The sequence below is a fragment of the Hippocampus comes genome, unplaced genomic scaffold (assembly GCF_001891065.2).
Source record: "Hippocampus comes isolate QL1 unplaced genomic scaffold, H_comes_QL1_v1.1 scaffold104, whole genome shotgun sequence".
Taxonomy (NCBI): Eukaryota; Metazoa; Chordata; class Actinopteri; order Syngnathiformes; family Syngnathidae; genus Hippocampus; species Hippocampus comes.
In genome coordinates this window covers 1,054,082-1,071,693 of record NW_017806072.1, presented here as the reverse complement: position 1 = coordinate 1,071,693, position 17,612 = coordinate 1,054,082, and the positions used below count along the sequence as shown (strand labels likewise).

Here is a 17,612-nt window from a genome sequence, read left to right as displayed (position 1 = left end):
TTGCTAAAAAAATGAAAACATTATCCAGAAAAATCTTTTCTGCTTTTGCTTTGATATATATATATATATATATTATCTGTTTCAGAGATTATATTTCAGATGTCTATAAAGAAAAAGAAAAGAAAAAGAATACTTGAAAAGACAGATAAACACATCTTATTAAGAAATGCATGTTCATTTTGCATTCACCACATGGTCTTACCCATGAGCATCTTTCTTTGGAAATGGACCAAATGATGTAATTGTTGACCTGGACTATTGTCTTTGTACATGCTTCCCAAATATTATTGTAACATTACTGCACTGCATTCTATTAGCCTTTTGTATAAACGTTACATGGTGCTACAATTTGTTTCATTGTAATGTGAATGCCAACATCCTCAGAAGGGAACATGAGACCTGTAGCAGTTATACGGCACACTGATCACATTGTGTGTTTCCTGGTTCATTCAAGATACTGTGTAAACTCTCCGAGGGCTCCATCTGTAGGCTGCTCCAAGACTATATTAGGAAAGATTCCATTGTATAAACTCAGGTGCATACAAGGGCTTCGCCGTCCTTCCACCTGTATTCGGAGTTCTTCCCGTGCACTGATAAAACCAAACCCTCCCACACACACATACATACACAAACGCACTCACTCTCACACACGCATACACACCACAAACACCATCATCTGTGTCAGCAACTCCAAACTGTTTAATTCTGAAGAGTATTTACTTGGACAACAAAAGGTGCTTTATTTTGTTTATACTGTACGTATCTTGTTTTGTATAGTATTTTAGGTAGGTCATTGTCTGTGTAATGCTTCGTGTCAAAGTTTTATTTTAATAATGTGCAAAAGAATGACAAGAAAGGGAAGTGCATAAGTGCAGTCGGTGCCTCGTGCAAGCTGTAAAGTGGATCACCAAGTGCCTATTTTATAGTTATTAAAGATCTGTATCGATCCCTCCTGGCTCTTTTTCTTCCATTGTACATCACTTTGTCGTCCCTGCAGATCCGCTGTCACGCCGTGCGTCAAACACAAAGCAGCACTGCTGCCAGCCGGCAAAGACAGATGCGCACACATCAATGACACACTTTATATTATTGTCGCCAGCTCAGAACGACGGTCACAAACCTATCTTCACTGCAGGGAACAGGCTCCTATTTATTGAGCCGTGTGCTCTTCTGCGGCAGGCACACGTCACGTTGTCCTCACACCATGTATAAAGTGGCTTCTATTCCTACATGAGCATTTGCCATCATCACATAGGAATAAAAAGCCATAGTACACACTGGCTTGCATGTGGAGGCACAGAAGACAGACAGTCTCTGAAGAATTATGAAACCTTAAAAAAAAGGGAGATGGGGTGGAGAAATTGATGTTATGTTACATGTAAATTGTGCAAAAAAACAGAATATTCGAGTGAAAAGTTGGCACCTGCCTGGGAAACACCAATACATCACTCATTTATTGATATCAATCAGGTTGCATTCTCTTTTGCACAATATGAATCTATATCAAGCTTATGTATAAAATATCAAATAAGCAACACTCTCCGTCCATCTAGACGGAATCCCGAATTAAGTACCAGCAGAGTCATCACCCGCCTTCTTTGCTCATGTAACATTCCAGCCCAACCCTGCAGTAACTGAAATCCACAATATAGAAATACCCTATTTAAATACACTCTCGGAATGTGCTTATAGTAATGATGGTACTTTATTTTTTTAAGGTCTTTGAACACACTCAAACAAAATAGAGTAACCACTGCAATGACACACACACGCACACACACACACGCACACACACACGCACACACACACACACACACACACACACACACACACACACACACATACACACACGCGCACAAAATCTGTGATCTAGCCGGACCGCGATGCTTGAACTAACAGCTAAATATTTCATCCTTTTCTGAAATTATATACCGTCATTCAAATCCCAACAAATGAAATACCGTATATATTGACTAAATTGCCAAAATAAAAACAAGGTCAATATTATTTTTCTGATAATTGCGAGGCAATCAAATATGCATTATACTGAGTTAATATCAATTGTAGGTGTATCCTTCGATATGCCCAACATAGGACGATGGTTGGTGACATCTCTTGAAACATGTTTTTGTTGTTAATCATTCGATCAATTGAGCAAAACAACACTGCCTAAAAAGTGTGTGGGATGGTCATGATCCAAAGTTGCAAATTCATTTTATTTAGTGATTGAGTCTTATTCTGTGTTGTGCCAACCTATGGGTTAAATCCACATTTGTGCTACCTCTCAATTTAATGCGATGCCTGGCGCAGCACGCAGTCACTCTCCTCCTTCCGCATCCTCCGGTTAACTGTGTGCGAGAAGAAAGCATGAGCAGAGTACATCTTGTTCAGGTTCGAGCCACAGTGCCACATGAAGTAGTAAGTACAACCCCAACACACACACACTCACTCACACACACGCACACGCCCCGATGGCAAGCATCCTGTTATCATGTGGTCTATGAGGAAATTCTCCAGAGGCCCAGACGTGCAGGAGCATGACAGGAACGCTTTGCACTTTGAAGTGGAGCGACATTATCAGGGAGTATCGTCTTGAAATAGCATCTCTTCTCTCCATTTGCGAGGCTCCTTCCCTGTCGCTTCTCATCTTCGGCTCCTTCCCCTCCGTCTGCTGACAGCCTCTATTTCTTCTCCTACTACCAACTCAGCAACTCACCTTTGTCTGCTTTTCTCTTCTCCGCTCCTTGTCTGTCTGTTTACATCATTTCTGACAATTTCATCCATTTTTGCCTTTCCATTTTCATCTCACCTCCCGATCGCCTCTAAGGGAGGATGGATAGGGGCCGCGGGAGACGAGCCGCTGGTCAGCGGTAATGACACTCGCGCCGAGGGTTGCACAGGTCTCCTCTGCTGGGAATGTCAGGGGAGCTGGAGATGGATGGAAGGAAGGAAAAGGGATGACTGCACACACAGACTATATTGTAACGAAATTCCGTTGGGGTTATGTGATGTGAAAGCTGTGTTCTACATTGAGAATTTGTATGAATAATTCAATATGAACACATTTCCCCTGTGAAAATGAAGACGACACAGAAATCAAGACATTATACCAATGTGGCCTGACAACAATCGCAACCTTGCTTCCGCTCCAACATAAGGAGGTACCTACGCCCTGTATCCGTGTTAAGACGCTATAGAGCTCGCAGAAGTAGTTTATAAGAGGCATGAAAAGGAATCGCTAAACAAATGAGAGGATAATAATATACTGTGCGTGAAATGGAAGCGGAAACATGAAAGTAAAGTCAAGCACACTTTAATTAGGGCCTTCTCAGCGGGAAGTCACAGCTCAAAGACTTTTTATTGACTCAACCATTTGTTACCTCACTTGAGTCTGTGTGTAAGAGTGAGACAATGGGAACAAAAGCTTGACCTGTTTGATTATTCCGATTAATGGCGCTGCAGCAGCAAGGCCAGGCAAACAAATAAAATGCTGGCAGTGAGTGAAACCCGACACCCCACAGTGGAGTCATGGCAAATTGCTCAATTTTGAGGAGAGGACCGCAATATGAAGCCGTGCCTGTGGACTGTCATGTGGAATGTGGTCGCATGTTCAAGGTGTTGTCAGGGACACTGCTAAATGGGCCCTAGTGTGGAAGAAAAAGGTCGTCGCTCAACGACTCAAGCAAAGCAAACAAACAAACAAAAAAGGCATACTTTCACTTAATACAACAGGTATTCATTCAACTCAAACATATTAAGTTGATTGGACCTGATCATAATAATAATAATAATAATAAAAGAGTACAATTAGTTGACATAGCAAACAGCTTTGAATGAATTCTTATGAGTGACATTTTAAAAGCAGGCTCTTTTTGGCTTGGTAAATTGAGTTTTCATGGCAGCATGTCCAAGTAAATGGTGTCGATGTTACCCAATTTTATTTTGCCAAGTGGTTGCACGCAATCTAATAGCCTGGATTTAGATACCTTTTTTTAAGTAGATGTACTCCAAAAATGTATCTGGATAATTTTTTATCTCGTGCAAACACAGGAAGAAATAAAATTGAGGAACTTCAACACACCTTTTTTTCTTCAGTGTATGTTGAGAGTGTTGCAGCAGGATCTTTCTGGTGTGCCTTAGTAGTTGACTTAATGCCAAACTAATAAAATGCCTCGAGCATTTCGGTGTGCATGCACAAATCTGAAAACAAAAACACGTTATCATTCATCATAGTACTGGTTTTTCATTCAAGATGTCTTTTTTTTCTTGTTTTGCAATTCATAATTACATTCAGGGTAAAGTAGTCAACATGTAGTGTCTTGATTTAATTACCTTACATCATCTCCCCCCCCAAAAAAAAAAAATCACCAAAAGCAATCAGTTATCCTACACTGAAAATGATTCTGTATGCTACCTGTTGACCTGCAGACTTGCCTTTGCCTCACAAGCATCCTTCACAGAGAACTTAATGCAACAACCTGAAATGTGATGGACCAAAACAGTGAATTTCATCCATCATGGCTCTGTGTAATCCACGCAGTAAACAAGTTAGCGGCGTGCCCACATCCTGAGGCTTTAAATTCACCACAATTGCCAGTGAAAAGTAACCATGTGTGACCTACTCTCCTTTGCGGCTCACAGCGTGGAAGTCAATGTCACACAAAGGGGAAGACGACACGCAGTGAATCCAATATCACTCGCGTTTCTGTCAGTGTCACCGCCTGTTGAATGTGACCTCAAACACGCTGCCATCGAGCCATTCTCCCTCCTATCTGGCTGTATTAGTGTGTGTGACTTTGAACATCACATTGCCCTTTTGCGATAACGGATAAGGCGACCTACTGTGTATTCACAACGCAGTTACGGGATGACTCACCACGTACACACAGACAAGCCACAGCATCATCGAAAAGGTTGCCTTTATAAAGATAAATATGGTCGGGGTTTTTTTATGCTGTTTCAGAGGCATTTACTGAAAATTTGGTTATTATTATTTTTATTATTGTGGTTGAGGGTTGGAGTGGTGGAGAACTGAACTCCATTCTACTGAGAGCTATGTCTAATATTTTGGTTGCCTCAAATAGTTACATGAGAGTTAAGAGACAATATTAGCTCTCATTATGATGCGGTTCTACACCTGCACACTGAATGACGCAATAATGAAGTATTGTTAGAATAAGATAAGATAAGAAAACCTTTATTTGTCTCACAATGGAGAAATTCGCTGTGTTACTAAAAACTAAACACATAATAAGAAGAAGAAGAAGAAGAAGAAGAAGAAGAAGAAGAAGAATTGATTGATCTCTTGCAGTGGATATTTTTATACTGTGCAAGTCGTCATAATGTTGTGGCTGGTGCTTTACCTGACTGTATCCCAGAGGGCAATGCTGCTGTGTCCATCATGTACAGTATGTGAATAATAATGATAAACTCTACATTACACACAGTGCTAAACTAAAGCCTACTGGCAAGCAGCACACACAACAAAGGGCACGAATGAAGGAACTCACAGAAGCACGATAATGTGACATACATACCTGCAGGTCTTCATTAATTCAGCAGACCCTCCCTCATATTTCTTCTTCTCTTTCTTGCTCTTCTTCTTCTTCTTCTTGATTTGTCTGGCACCCTCCCGTCTGCCTGAGAGATTGTGCTCACCCCATCGAATTGGGAACCGGGGCTGAGCTGCAGAGACTGACATCATCCTTTCACAGAGGAGGTTTTCCCCACCCGCTATCTGCACCCTCTTGCTCTCTCCCTCTCTCCCTCTTGCTCTCTCCCCTCTCTCTCTCTCTCTTTCTCTCTCTCTCTCTCTCTCTCTCTCTCTTTCTCTCTCTCTCTCTCTCTCTCTCTTTCTCTCTTTCTCTCTCTCTCTCTCTCTCTCTGCCCAAACTCTCTGCATATAGTAGCAGTCTCTTATCTCTCATCTCTCCCCGATTTTTGCCCTCGCTTCCATTTGCTTGCAACAGCTCTCCAAAGCGTCACATGGAAGCTTATCTCAGTCGCAAGTTTTAAATCAGGACTTCCCAGGGCTTCCCGCTGTTGTGTTTTAGCCCTCAGTGGGCTGTGTGAACCTGTCATCATCAGAAAGTGTTTCTAGGAGGGCTTCTCTCTTCGAGTTTATATTAATAGATGTGGCTGCCTGCAGCTCTCTCACATCTCGCTTCTGTGTTTCCTTTCCGTCAGTGTTGAAGATCAGGGTGAAATGAAGAGTGAAGCGTAATGGGCAGCGTTTCCAATTCTTTTAGATTGGCACAATGAAAGTAGAGAAAAACGAACAGCGGGAGTCTCTGTGATTGAAAGGAGACGAATGTCTGCTGAGGTGCTCGTGGGGAGGGAATGGCCGCTGCTGTCCATGGTGCTGATTACCACACAAGGAGACATCACCAAGGACACCAGTGACCTTCCAACAAGGCGGAGGAAACCTGTTAGCGCCGCAGCAGAAGCATGGATAAACACGCATGCACACACACGCAAATGTGAATGCAAACACACACACACACACACACACACACACACACACACACACACACACACACACACATATCCACTGCCCCCCCAAGCCCCTGACTCCCACAGGCATTTCTCTGTGTCTTGACTCATTTAGCATGACATCAATCAGTGTAAGGTAACAGTGGCAGGTGAGATTAAAATAGATTAGCCCTATTTAAGGGATTCATATTGCACAAAAACACACACACATACACACAAATACAGATGTCCACTGGGTGACACACACAGCTCAACAGGAGCAACTAAAACGCAGCAGCACATCTGAAAATGTGTCGAAATGTGAGCACGCACTGGGATGGATTCCGCAAGAGGCTCGAGTTGGATGTACTGCTGCTGTGTTGTCCTATCTCTCTTCTCAAGAGGTAGATTGTAGAATCTTGCCTCCTTGTTCCCATAGTCACACTCAGCCCCACACCCAACACATACCCAAACCCCCCTCTTCTCCCCTCTTCATGTGGTAAAGATAGAGTGGGTGCATTAGAGAGACCAAACAGGGTTCGGAGTGTGACCACAAACAAGATCTTCTTACAAATAATTTCGTAGATGTAAATAAATAAATATATACATACATACATACATACATACATACATACATACATACATACATACATACATACATACAAAATATCACGTTAAAAATCTTGTTTGCCAATTAATAAAGACATTCATAACAAGAGTTTAATACAGCCCCCAATATAATGAGATTATTCACAGCAAAAAGTACCACAGTTTTGATGTTGACACTTTTTCAGAATTCAGATACTTTGTAGCACCACACTCTCCAGAGTTAAATCAACACTTTTAAAATAGTTAAATACCAAGAGAGAGTATGCAGATTTTTTTTTAACTTACAAAGCAGAGTTGAATGAGCACGACAGGAGTAGACCAATAATTCTTCCCAGACACCTTTGCTTTCCCTCTCAGCACTGCAAAACATTTCAAGCTGGTTCTCCTTGCAGATGTAAATCAAAAAAGCTGCCTTGAAAACAGAAGTTAGCTCAAATAGAGGATAATCTTAGTTTCAACATCATTCATCAAATCAAGATCAGTGTAATGTTCTACTTATTTCAGTGTTCTACAAATTGTGGAAGTACATTTAACTTTTAACCACAAGCTGTATCAACTTTTCAAACAGTGACTTATTGTACATTATCCATCCATCCATCCATTTAGTTCTACTTCTTCCTTTCATAACTTTGCTGCTGTGTATTGGGAATTTCTCCATTGCGAGACTAATAAAGGTTTTCTTATCTTATCTTATCTTATCTTATTTTCTGAACCGCTTTATCCTCACAAGGGTCGCGGGGCGTGCTGGAGCCTGTCCCAGCTGTCTTCTGGCAGTAAGCGGGGGACACCCTGAACTGGTCGCCAGCCAATCGCAGGGCACACAGAGACGAACAACCATCCGCACTCACACTCACACCTAGGGACAATTTTGAGTGTTCAGTCATCCTGTCATGCATGTTTTTGGAATGTGGGAGTGAAACCAGAGTGCCCAGAGAAAACCCATGCAAACTCCACACAGGGAAGCCGGAGCTGGAATTGTATTGTGAGGTCGACGCGCTAACCACTGGACCACCGGGCTGCTCTATTGTACATTATGAGCATGAACACTGTTTTTACCAGATTAAACTAACCCACATCTCTGCATAGTTCAAAAGTCCCACAAATGAATAGACCTTTCTACAACTAGCCATTTTGAGTCAAGCGGACTTAACTTTAAAATGGCCAGCGCTGAAACATTGTTTGCTCATTTCCCCTTCCGATGACCCAGCATCAAAAGCAGTTGAGGGTTCAGTATCTTGCGCAAGAACACTTCAACATGGTAACAATGGTTGAGGATCAAACCCCCAAACTTCAGGTTGGGAGACGACCACTCTACCACTGATCCACCACATGTTTCACCTTAGATTGAGTAGTGTAAATGACTGATGAATTCCACATTGCCGCAATCCCTGGATATATAGCATTCATTCATACAGTGTCATACATTTAGAGTAAGGTTTTGTCTCAGACCAAAATAAATGGTTGAAAATTTAAAAAAAACAAATAGCAAAACAAGCAATTGGTTTAGTTAACTTACAAAGTCAAGTCAAGTCAACGTGGACAGAGCGTATAAATAATGTAAGTAGTCAATACAATGAAATACTGCAAGTTTAACTTTCGAGAACCAGAATAGCCAAGCTCAATATCCAAAATTAGTTGGAGCTCTTAAGGTTCACGAGATCTAGCAAGTGAATATAACTATATGGGGCTATAATGTTTTGCAACGAGTCAGTGTTAGTTTGACTCAGGCAAGGCTTCAGGATCAACTCTCAAAAACATAATACTGAAATTTAGGCACTCCAAATGTTGCTCTTTAATATTGCTATTACTTTAATATATACCATTGCTAGTCCAGTCCTTCACATAGCTGATTTGACGATGCAATTTGTTCATCCTTCACTCTAAAATCAGATGGGATGGATGGATACAACTCGTTACAAGAGTATTCTTGGCATTAATGAACAATTACACTGACCTTGAAATCTAAGGCAATTATAGAAAGCTCCATTGCATTCTTCTTATATTTAAACACACTGTGTGTACTAAATATTTCATTAGCGTTGAATTAAAGGCTGGATTTGTCACTTTCAAAACAACTTCGTTGATATAGCAGATTAGGAGATTGATGGAGCGCGTGCGCATGTTTGTGTGTGCGTGTGCGTGTGCGTGTGCGTGTGCGTGTGTGTGTGTGTGTGTGTGTGTGTGTGTGTCCCCAGTTGAAAAAAAGGCGCCCGAGCAAATCCCTTCTCCTCACCTAAGCCCCACGCGTTCCACATCAGTGAGAGGGAATGAGCAGCAAGGACACTGGAGGCCTGCCTGCGATAGGATTATCTCAACTAAGATTTCCGCCATCTTGAGCTGTCACAACTCTTGACACTAAACAAGGAGACGTGTGGCAAACTTAATGACATGACGGATGAGATGGGTCTTTTGCGGTGTCTTCTTAATCATTCGCCATCTAGATAATGCAATTCATTAGTACTTGAGACCGGAATAGAAAACCTGTGTTGATTCATTCCGCCTGTCTACATGTTCAACTCGTTTTACTCCCTCTTGCGGTTTATATTAGTCTAACAATGTCTAACGTGACAGAAGACAGAATGTGAGTGCAGTGGCAGGATGGTATTAAATAAATCAAAGCAGTTCCCCATGAGTGCTTCGAGGTAAGTGGTGCTTCTTGACATCCGTTCTAGGAGAAAAGGACCTTTCGACACTGGGAGAACTCGAGCAGCGGCTAGGAGAATGCAAAATGAGGATGTTCATGTCAGCTGATGTCGCCACCACCACCACCCCCGTCCTGGCCTCCCACCAGTGCAGTTCAGCTGTTTCACCATCTCCCAGTTATCTCCACCAAACTCTCATCTATCACTCAGTCAGTCAGCCAGACTTGGAATTGCTCCACTACATCCTCAATTTTCGTTTTCACCAATATATCGGAGTTTCTCGGCCGTGTGATTCCGAACGCGTGTGACTCGGAGCCAGAGGCCATAGAAGACTGTACTGTCCTCGTCGCTGTTTTTTGGGGTTTTGAAGCAATCCCCAGTGCGCAACAAGGCCTATTCTTCTCTGTATAATTGGACTGGATGACAGCCCATCTCAAGTCAGCCCATGAAAGCCTCCAGTGACAATGGGGTGTCTGACCTGTCGCATGACTTGAATGAGGCAGAGATAACCCTGACACACACACACACGCGCACATACACACGCACGCACGCACGCACGCACGCATGCTCACACACACACACACACACACACACACACACACACACACACACACACACACACACACACACACACACACACACACACACAGGGTTCTTGTCCTTCAGCTATCCATCCATTATTCGGAACTGCACTGACTTACGTTAAATTCCTGGAGACAAACTCAACCTCTACTTTGGCTAACCCCTCAAAATGAGCGAATAAACTGATTTAATTAAATCCCACTAGTAAAATTAGCAGGCACATATGCGCTAACTGAATGGAAAAAAATATATAATCAGCATTTTTTTGCCAGCTGACTGCAGCATTTTCAAAGTAGTATATCTAATGCTGTGCGTGTGCGTGTGCGTGTGTGTGTGTGTGTGTGTGTGTGTGTGTGTGTGTGTGTGTGTGTATGTGAGTGAAAGTTAATTGCCGTTACAATCATTTCTTGCTGTTCTTCTTTATTTCTTTGTCTTCCTCTTCTTCTTCTTCTTTTCCAGAATAGCATTTCCGCCTGAAGTACATAAGTAGGTATGGCAAATAACTTTCGGTTTGCACAACCACAAGGTTTTATAAGGTGCGTTATTCAATATAATGCCACCTGCGTTGCACTTTTGACTCCCCTTCTGGTTAAGGTACGCCACTTTAAGGTAAAAAGAAAAACTTGAACATAGTTATTAGCTGGCCTTTTATCCCCCTCCACCTTGTGTGCTGTTGGGGTACAGAGTGCACAGCACTCACATTAATTTTTGAATGCAGCTGTTTACTTTCCTTGTACTGTCTGCACTGGGCTCAGTTTTTTGGGGCATCAAAAAGTGAGTGCCAGTGCACGCATCGAGGTTCTTCAACTGCGTACACGGTGCGCCAGTGCATCAGACGGACCAGATGGAAACAGTTCAAGCACAACCTGCTGATTGGTTTAGAACGAGGGTCAATAACCTGGTGCCCGTGAACACCAGGTCACTCCGTGTTCTAAAAATAGCTCACATAGGACAATTATGATTTTCCAGGAATGTTGTAGTCGTGATCACCAATGTGAACACAGGCAGATATTTATAGAAATATAGAAAATATTGCATATACAAGAGATATTTGTTTCCCAATTATTATGAGATATCATTAACATGATCAGTGCATTCGCAGAAATGAATAGCATAAATTATAACACGTAATTATAACTACAACCCAACAGATCACTGATTCATCAGCTGATTCATGAAAAAATACTTTGTCCTTTAGTAGCCTATTTGTTTCACTTTACAACAGAGAGGAAAAGCAGCAAAAAATGGCCGATTGTTTGCCTATTTTTGGGGCTGGGAATGTTTCAAAGTCATTATCTTCCACTTCAAATGTTGCCTTTCGAAGCTTAATTTGTTCTTTTTTCCCATTCCGTGCGTTTTATGAATAGCAACATTTTAGCAAACAAATCTACTTTACTTTCAGGGATAAATAAAGTATCTATTCTGGCTACTTGAGGTGTCGCCTTCAGGAACAGTTTGAAAACAGCAATTACCTTAACTCACACACGCAATTGATTGATTGATCAATCAATCAGTCAATTTGCACCCATCTATCTATCTATTTTACAGTCATGTCTTTGTAATCCCATGTCATATTTTCTTATTAAGTAGGTGTTCAGTGTAAATTCTGTGCGCTTTCAAGACACAGGCGCACATTAATCAGAACCGCAAGTGAGCATGGCGACAGGCTTTAAGACAAACAGATTCAATTGTTATTGCTATCTTTAATCTGATCTCGATTTACAATGAGAATTCATTAAAGAGCAAAAGTCTTTGCTGTCAGTGTTCTGCATAAAGCTGATATGACTGTGCCAGAGTCTACATTTGAATGGCTGCCAGCGCGATACATAATTATTCAGTACCCCCACTATTCTGGCTCGCCTATTTTTATCTGCATGTGAGGGTGTGAATATAAAATCCCAAATCCTGTGGCATATAAAACCTCAAAGATGCTCACACATGAACAGATTGTGGAGCAAACACTGTGAGTGTGTCTTAATATAGTTTTCAAGGTGCTATTTGTTAAAGCAGATTCCCAACTTGTGCTCCCAAAAGCACATAGTGAGTCTCTGTCTCACTCAGTATATTTGCTGTTCGCTTTGTCACCACAGAAACCACCATTACCCAAGCATCCCCATGCTGTCGGACACTTAAAGTGGCTTCCCCTTGCTCTCGCTCACCATTAAGCCTCTTCTCCCATCTCTCCCCCTAGTCAACACTTACTGTGAATGTGTGAAGCCCGGTCGGTAAACATCGGTGACAAACACTGACACTCAGCTGCTAGCAGTGAAAAAAGGCTTGGTATTTAAAAAAAAAAAAAAAAACCTCAGTGTGTGCAATATTTGGAACACAGCGTGATGCCTCAGTCAAGACCTTGACAAGGCACTCAGAGTTAAAGGTTCCCCTCCACACCATATTGATTTCGCTCACCAAAATGCATTCTGTTCATTCTCTTTATTGACACAATTCGTTCAAAATGAGGGCATTTGCGTCACGGATGTATTGAATGGGGAGGGAGTATTTTGTGGCTATCAGCCATTCTTTATAACAGCAGGGACAAAAAAAATTTGGATTTATTAAAACAATTATTTGATACCAAAAGAAAGCCTGCAGCCGGTAATCTGCACACTACAACAGGCAAGATAATCGTTTTCTTATTCAGGTGTCAGATGAGCTTCTTCAAATGTCCCTGCTCCTTTTGTCGACCCTTTTGGGCCTATGTTTGTTTTAGGCTCTTTTCCATATAAATTTGGGCATTGGGTTTATGGCCCTGACTCCGACACTCCTAATTTATCCGGGCTTAGGACCAGCACTGAGATGGGCTGGCTTGCCCCCCCAGAGGCTACAGACAGGGAAGATAAGAAGAGTGCATTACTCTGTTTTTAAGAATGAGGTTTTAATTATAAGCCATCTGAGCCCTGACAACTAAAATGAATGCTTCTAGGCTGCTTTGCGTCATGCTCTTTATCTTTTAAATAACAAAGCCACAAGGATGGGCTTGTACCATCAGTGTAAAACTACATGAAAAGCGATTTTCTTTCACCAACCATTTAATTCATTGCGGTTATCATATTTGTTATTAAAGATAATCAATTAAGTATTCATCTTGGAGATGCAACGCGAAATTTAAAAAGGAGGAGTTTGCAATTAAAAAAACAAACACTTTTTGTCACATTTGTTAAAATGGTCAGCATGACCTGACAGCAGTATTCAAATCATCTGTGGAAAATAAAATCAGCCCTCTCTGGGCCCATCTTGTGCCTCCTGTCCAAGTCGATTTGCACACAACCACCGTGCCCCAGGAATAACAACCGATCAGAGATGGAAGGCATCCCTGACGATGTGTTGCGACCCTTGCGCTGACCACAAGACGAGGCCAAAGAGGGGGGGGGTTTCTTCACTGATAGTTTTAATCACTTATCACTGTCAGGTCATGTAGTCACTAAACAAATATGGCAAAAAGCTTTGTTGATTTTTGGATTGCAAGCCATTTCTTTGTGTTCGAAGAGACATCTAAAAGATATTTTTTGATAAAATTTCTGTCACCTGTCTCCAGTTCAGGGCCATTAGGCTATGGGTATGCACCACATCGTGCTGCTCTTCTTACTGACGTATAACCCAGAGTGTGGAAAAAGAACAAGTCCTACACTATATTACACGTATGACACTGTTAGCTAATGCACTAAACTGTGCAAACACTGCAGCTCCGCTTACCTTTTGGCTTTGACATGATAGTGCTTCACCTGCCAGTTTAGCTGCTAAATCATTGGCAGAGCATCTCAATGCGGGGGTGGTTATATGTTAACACGCCCCACTGTGACGTATCACTGCGGCAGAAGTGCAGAACGGATTAAGAGGTCGTTGAATTTCAGGTGATGGGCGGGCGGTCATTCCAAAAATAATCAATGAGTCCATAATGGTAATTGTCTACAAACACATTACATTGATAATTAATGCTTGGCAGCATTACATTGTATTGTGGTCATTGTTCTTTAGTTCGATAGTTCTTTTCTCTTTGGTGATCCGGAAGCCTGGGAATTACATATCACACACACACACTTCTCTTTAAATTACATTTAATAGATTATAAATACAGTGTATTCCTTAGTTTTGTGCTTGGATGTTGGTGGTGCTCACACTGACATTTTGATGAGATGTAACAGGCAAGAAACATTCTTTTCAGACTTTCACACTGCTCGGCTTTTACGCCGGTGCAACCAATGGAACAGTTTTAATGATTTCTCCCTCTGGTCACTGTATCCATCATAATATGGCTGCTGCCACTTTGGTCAGCAGCAGCAGGTGGTATCAGGTGGTCTGATGTGACGGAAGTGTAAGTGGCTTTCAGATTGCAGCATAGCCTGTCAGCCAGCGAGCCTTGTGGGGTGCGTGTGTGTCGCAGGGTAGGTTGCTGAATGGGCTTTCCACACTCTCTGCCCTTCACTCTAATTCAGTGTGTGTGCATACATGTATGCGTGCGTGCGTGTGTGTGTGCGTGTGTGTGTGTGTGTGTGTGTGTGTGTGTGTGTGGGCGTGTGTGTGTGTGGGTGTGGGCGTGTGTGTGTGTGTGTGTGTGCGTGTGTGTGTGCGTGTGTGCGTGTGTGTGTGTGTTGAAGTGCGAGAGGGAGTGAAAGCGGTAGAAGATAGGTGTAAATCTCTGGATGGGCATTTGGGGACTGTTTGGGAAGCTGGCTCACAGCAGTTTAGATTGATGAAGTGATGGTGATGGATGGAGGCAATAAAGGTCTGGATGTGCCGTCTGTTATCGGCGATGAGGTCGCAATGAATCACTCGTCTGGGGATACCGAACATGACCGTGCTCAATAACCGGCCATTCCTTCAACCACTTCTTTTACCATCAGTATGATGAAATTGTTTTCTGAATGAGCAATATGGAAGCTTATTGTGTGCAACAACATCAGCGTAATTTAATGGGATCAACTACAATAGCTGCATCCGCAGTTCTGCTTTTAGAAACGTAGTAATGCTCACTTGTGATTCACAGTGTTAGCAAGCTAGTCAGTTTAGAATGTAGAACTTAACAGGAGCTGTTTCTAATATTTTGGTAACCTCGCTGAGGTGTTATGAGAGACTCAAAATCGATACAGTATGAATATTGCAGTTCTGCACCACTGCAAACTGCAATTTTCATACTGATTGAACTGTATTGGTAAATGGGCGCTACAATTGGCCGGGATTTGTCTAGGTTCCTGGTGCACAACAGTGCAAACGGGCGTTACACCCAATTGTACCTGTGCAAAGTCTCGTAAAATACCGAAAGAAAGAGAACTCCACCCATGTGCACAGTTAGAATGTGTGAGCCTTGCGCTTGGCCTGAAAATAGGGACTTTGGTATGACTGTGTGTGCGAATGCTTGTTTGTCTCTCGGACAGGCCCCAGCTCACCCTCATCCTTAATGAAGATAAGCTGTATCGGAAATAGAAGGATGTTGTTGGAGCTGTGATGGAAGCCCACAAATCCGGAACCCGCATCGCTGATTAAAAAATGGTGCCGTGCCATTCTACTTCCATCTCATTTGACATTGCAGGCGTGTACTCATGTTTATGAAAAGCACGCTGTTAAAAACACTGCATGAACTTACACTTAGTGATTTACCCCTCTCAGAACGCTTTGTTTTCAGCACTGAACACTGTTCATCATTTTTTTGTGTGCAACCATTTCTTGAGTGATTGCGAGCCACACAAAAAGAAATTCAATCGACACAGTCAGCCGCAATTCCCGAAGAGGGTCATTTGAATAAACGGCTACGGCAAATTGCATTGTTTGTGTCTGCAGAACAAGTTAATGATCGCAGATGATAATTGGTAGTTGGAAGCGGGGCCTCTATGTTGTGGCCCATGAATGTCTGGTGGCAAAGAGCTCGTGTGGTACAAGAAGCGACATAAGTGATTTTAAAGTGGTAACACAATTCATCAGCGCGCCATGAATATTCATCCAGCTCTCTGGCTCCTCCAGGGCAGCTCACAACACGGCTGTACCGCGGCTCCGCTTTGTGTTGTCGGCTTCAAGACGCCTGAACTCTGGGGTTTCTCATTACCGGAGCAAGAACACAGGCAGCGGCTTGCCAAAGAGGGACGTGTCACTTCATTCATTTGGAATACTAAGAAGACTAACTCTGGGTTTCACAACAATTCAGCTCGTTTAGTGCACAGCACACGGAAAACAAGAAGGTGCATTAAGTGTCCTGGATTGGTTTTGTGTGGAGCCAATCTGTGGTTGTTGTCTGCAATTTCAGAACATTCACGACGGCTTTTCCTCCATGACTGGACACGACAGCTTCTTGTTGCTTTCAAACTTAGCTTTTAGCAGATGTGGACACATTTTCAGCATGACGTCTTTGATCCAAAAAAGACACTTTGATTCGCTCCTCTTTCATCTATAACTGTTTCAAACAACAAAGTGTATGCAGGAAAAGTGGTTAAGATTGCACGACTGTCTGCGTCATATGTGTTGTGTTGTATTACTTTGTCATTTTATGTTAACTGTTCTTTTGACGGCGGTGCGGGAACCCGCAGCAGCTCCTCTTGTTGTCTTGTTGTCTGGTTGAGAGGGAAGACATTTTAGCGCATTTGACAATAAAGTTGTACTTGACTTGACTTGACTGGAGCCAGAAGGGCCACGGATTGGATTCTGAGGCATCTCTTCCTTTGTTATCATACCTGCAGGCCCCTTGGTGCCTTCCCCAGATTCTAGCTTTTAGCTAGTAGCTAGTAGGGCTGCTTGACTGACGGGCCTTGGCCCCTGGGATCCTTAGGGATGGAGGATGGATGGGGAGGGGGCGTCAGCGAAGGCTACACTTGGCTTGTACTTCTCCAATTTTCTTCACACTGGTTTCAGACTGTCAGGCTGAGAGAAAAGCCTCACTGCATAATTCATTAGATCACCTCGCTTTTTCACTGCTGCATGTTTAGTAGCAGGCACCTTAGAGCCACTGTTTAAAGAGAAGGAGTAATGGACCTTGTCAAAATATGTTCGCCAAGTTGACTGTTGACAGCAACAGTTTGCAAACAATGTGGATTGTGTGGAGTAAATCCTAATCTGCTCCAGCATGACTGTGCCCCGGTGCACAAAGTATATAGTTGAAAGAGTTTGGTGTCTAACAAAAGTCGGTCTGGAACATAAGCATTTGTAGCCGATTTTTCAGGGTTCTGAAGCACCTCTGAAGTGAATCCAACCACCCACAATGTTTGTGAGATTTTTAGATATATTTTTTTACCCATGTGTTCGTTTTTTTAACAAGATAGATTATTAGAGTGTTGAAAACATACACTAATTGGTTGAAATATATAACAAATGTGTGTGTGTGTG

The 17,612-nt window shown here is 42.4% G+C and overlaps 1 long non-coding RNA gene across 3 annotated transcripts; it reads right to left on the bottom strand.

Annotated features, from left to right (window-relative positions):
* Window positions 1–319: 319 nt before the first annotated feature.
* On the bottom strand, window positions 320–5,721 carry LOC109530308 (uncharacterized). Of its 3 annotated transcripts, none has more exons than XR_002170988.1 (4): window positions 5,538–5,721; window positions 2,810–2,928; window positions 2,282–2,348; window positions 320–1,331 (listed from the first exon to the last, which is right to left on the bottom strand). It is a non-coding gene; the product is annotated as an uncharacterized LOC109530308 (long non-coding RNA). The 3 variants fall into 3 exon arrangements; XR_002170990.1 differs by having other exon boundaries at window positions 2,810–2,910; XR_002170989.1 differs by having other exon boundaries at window positions 2,810–2,907.
* Window positions 5,722–17,612: the final 11,891 nt, after the last annotated feature.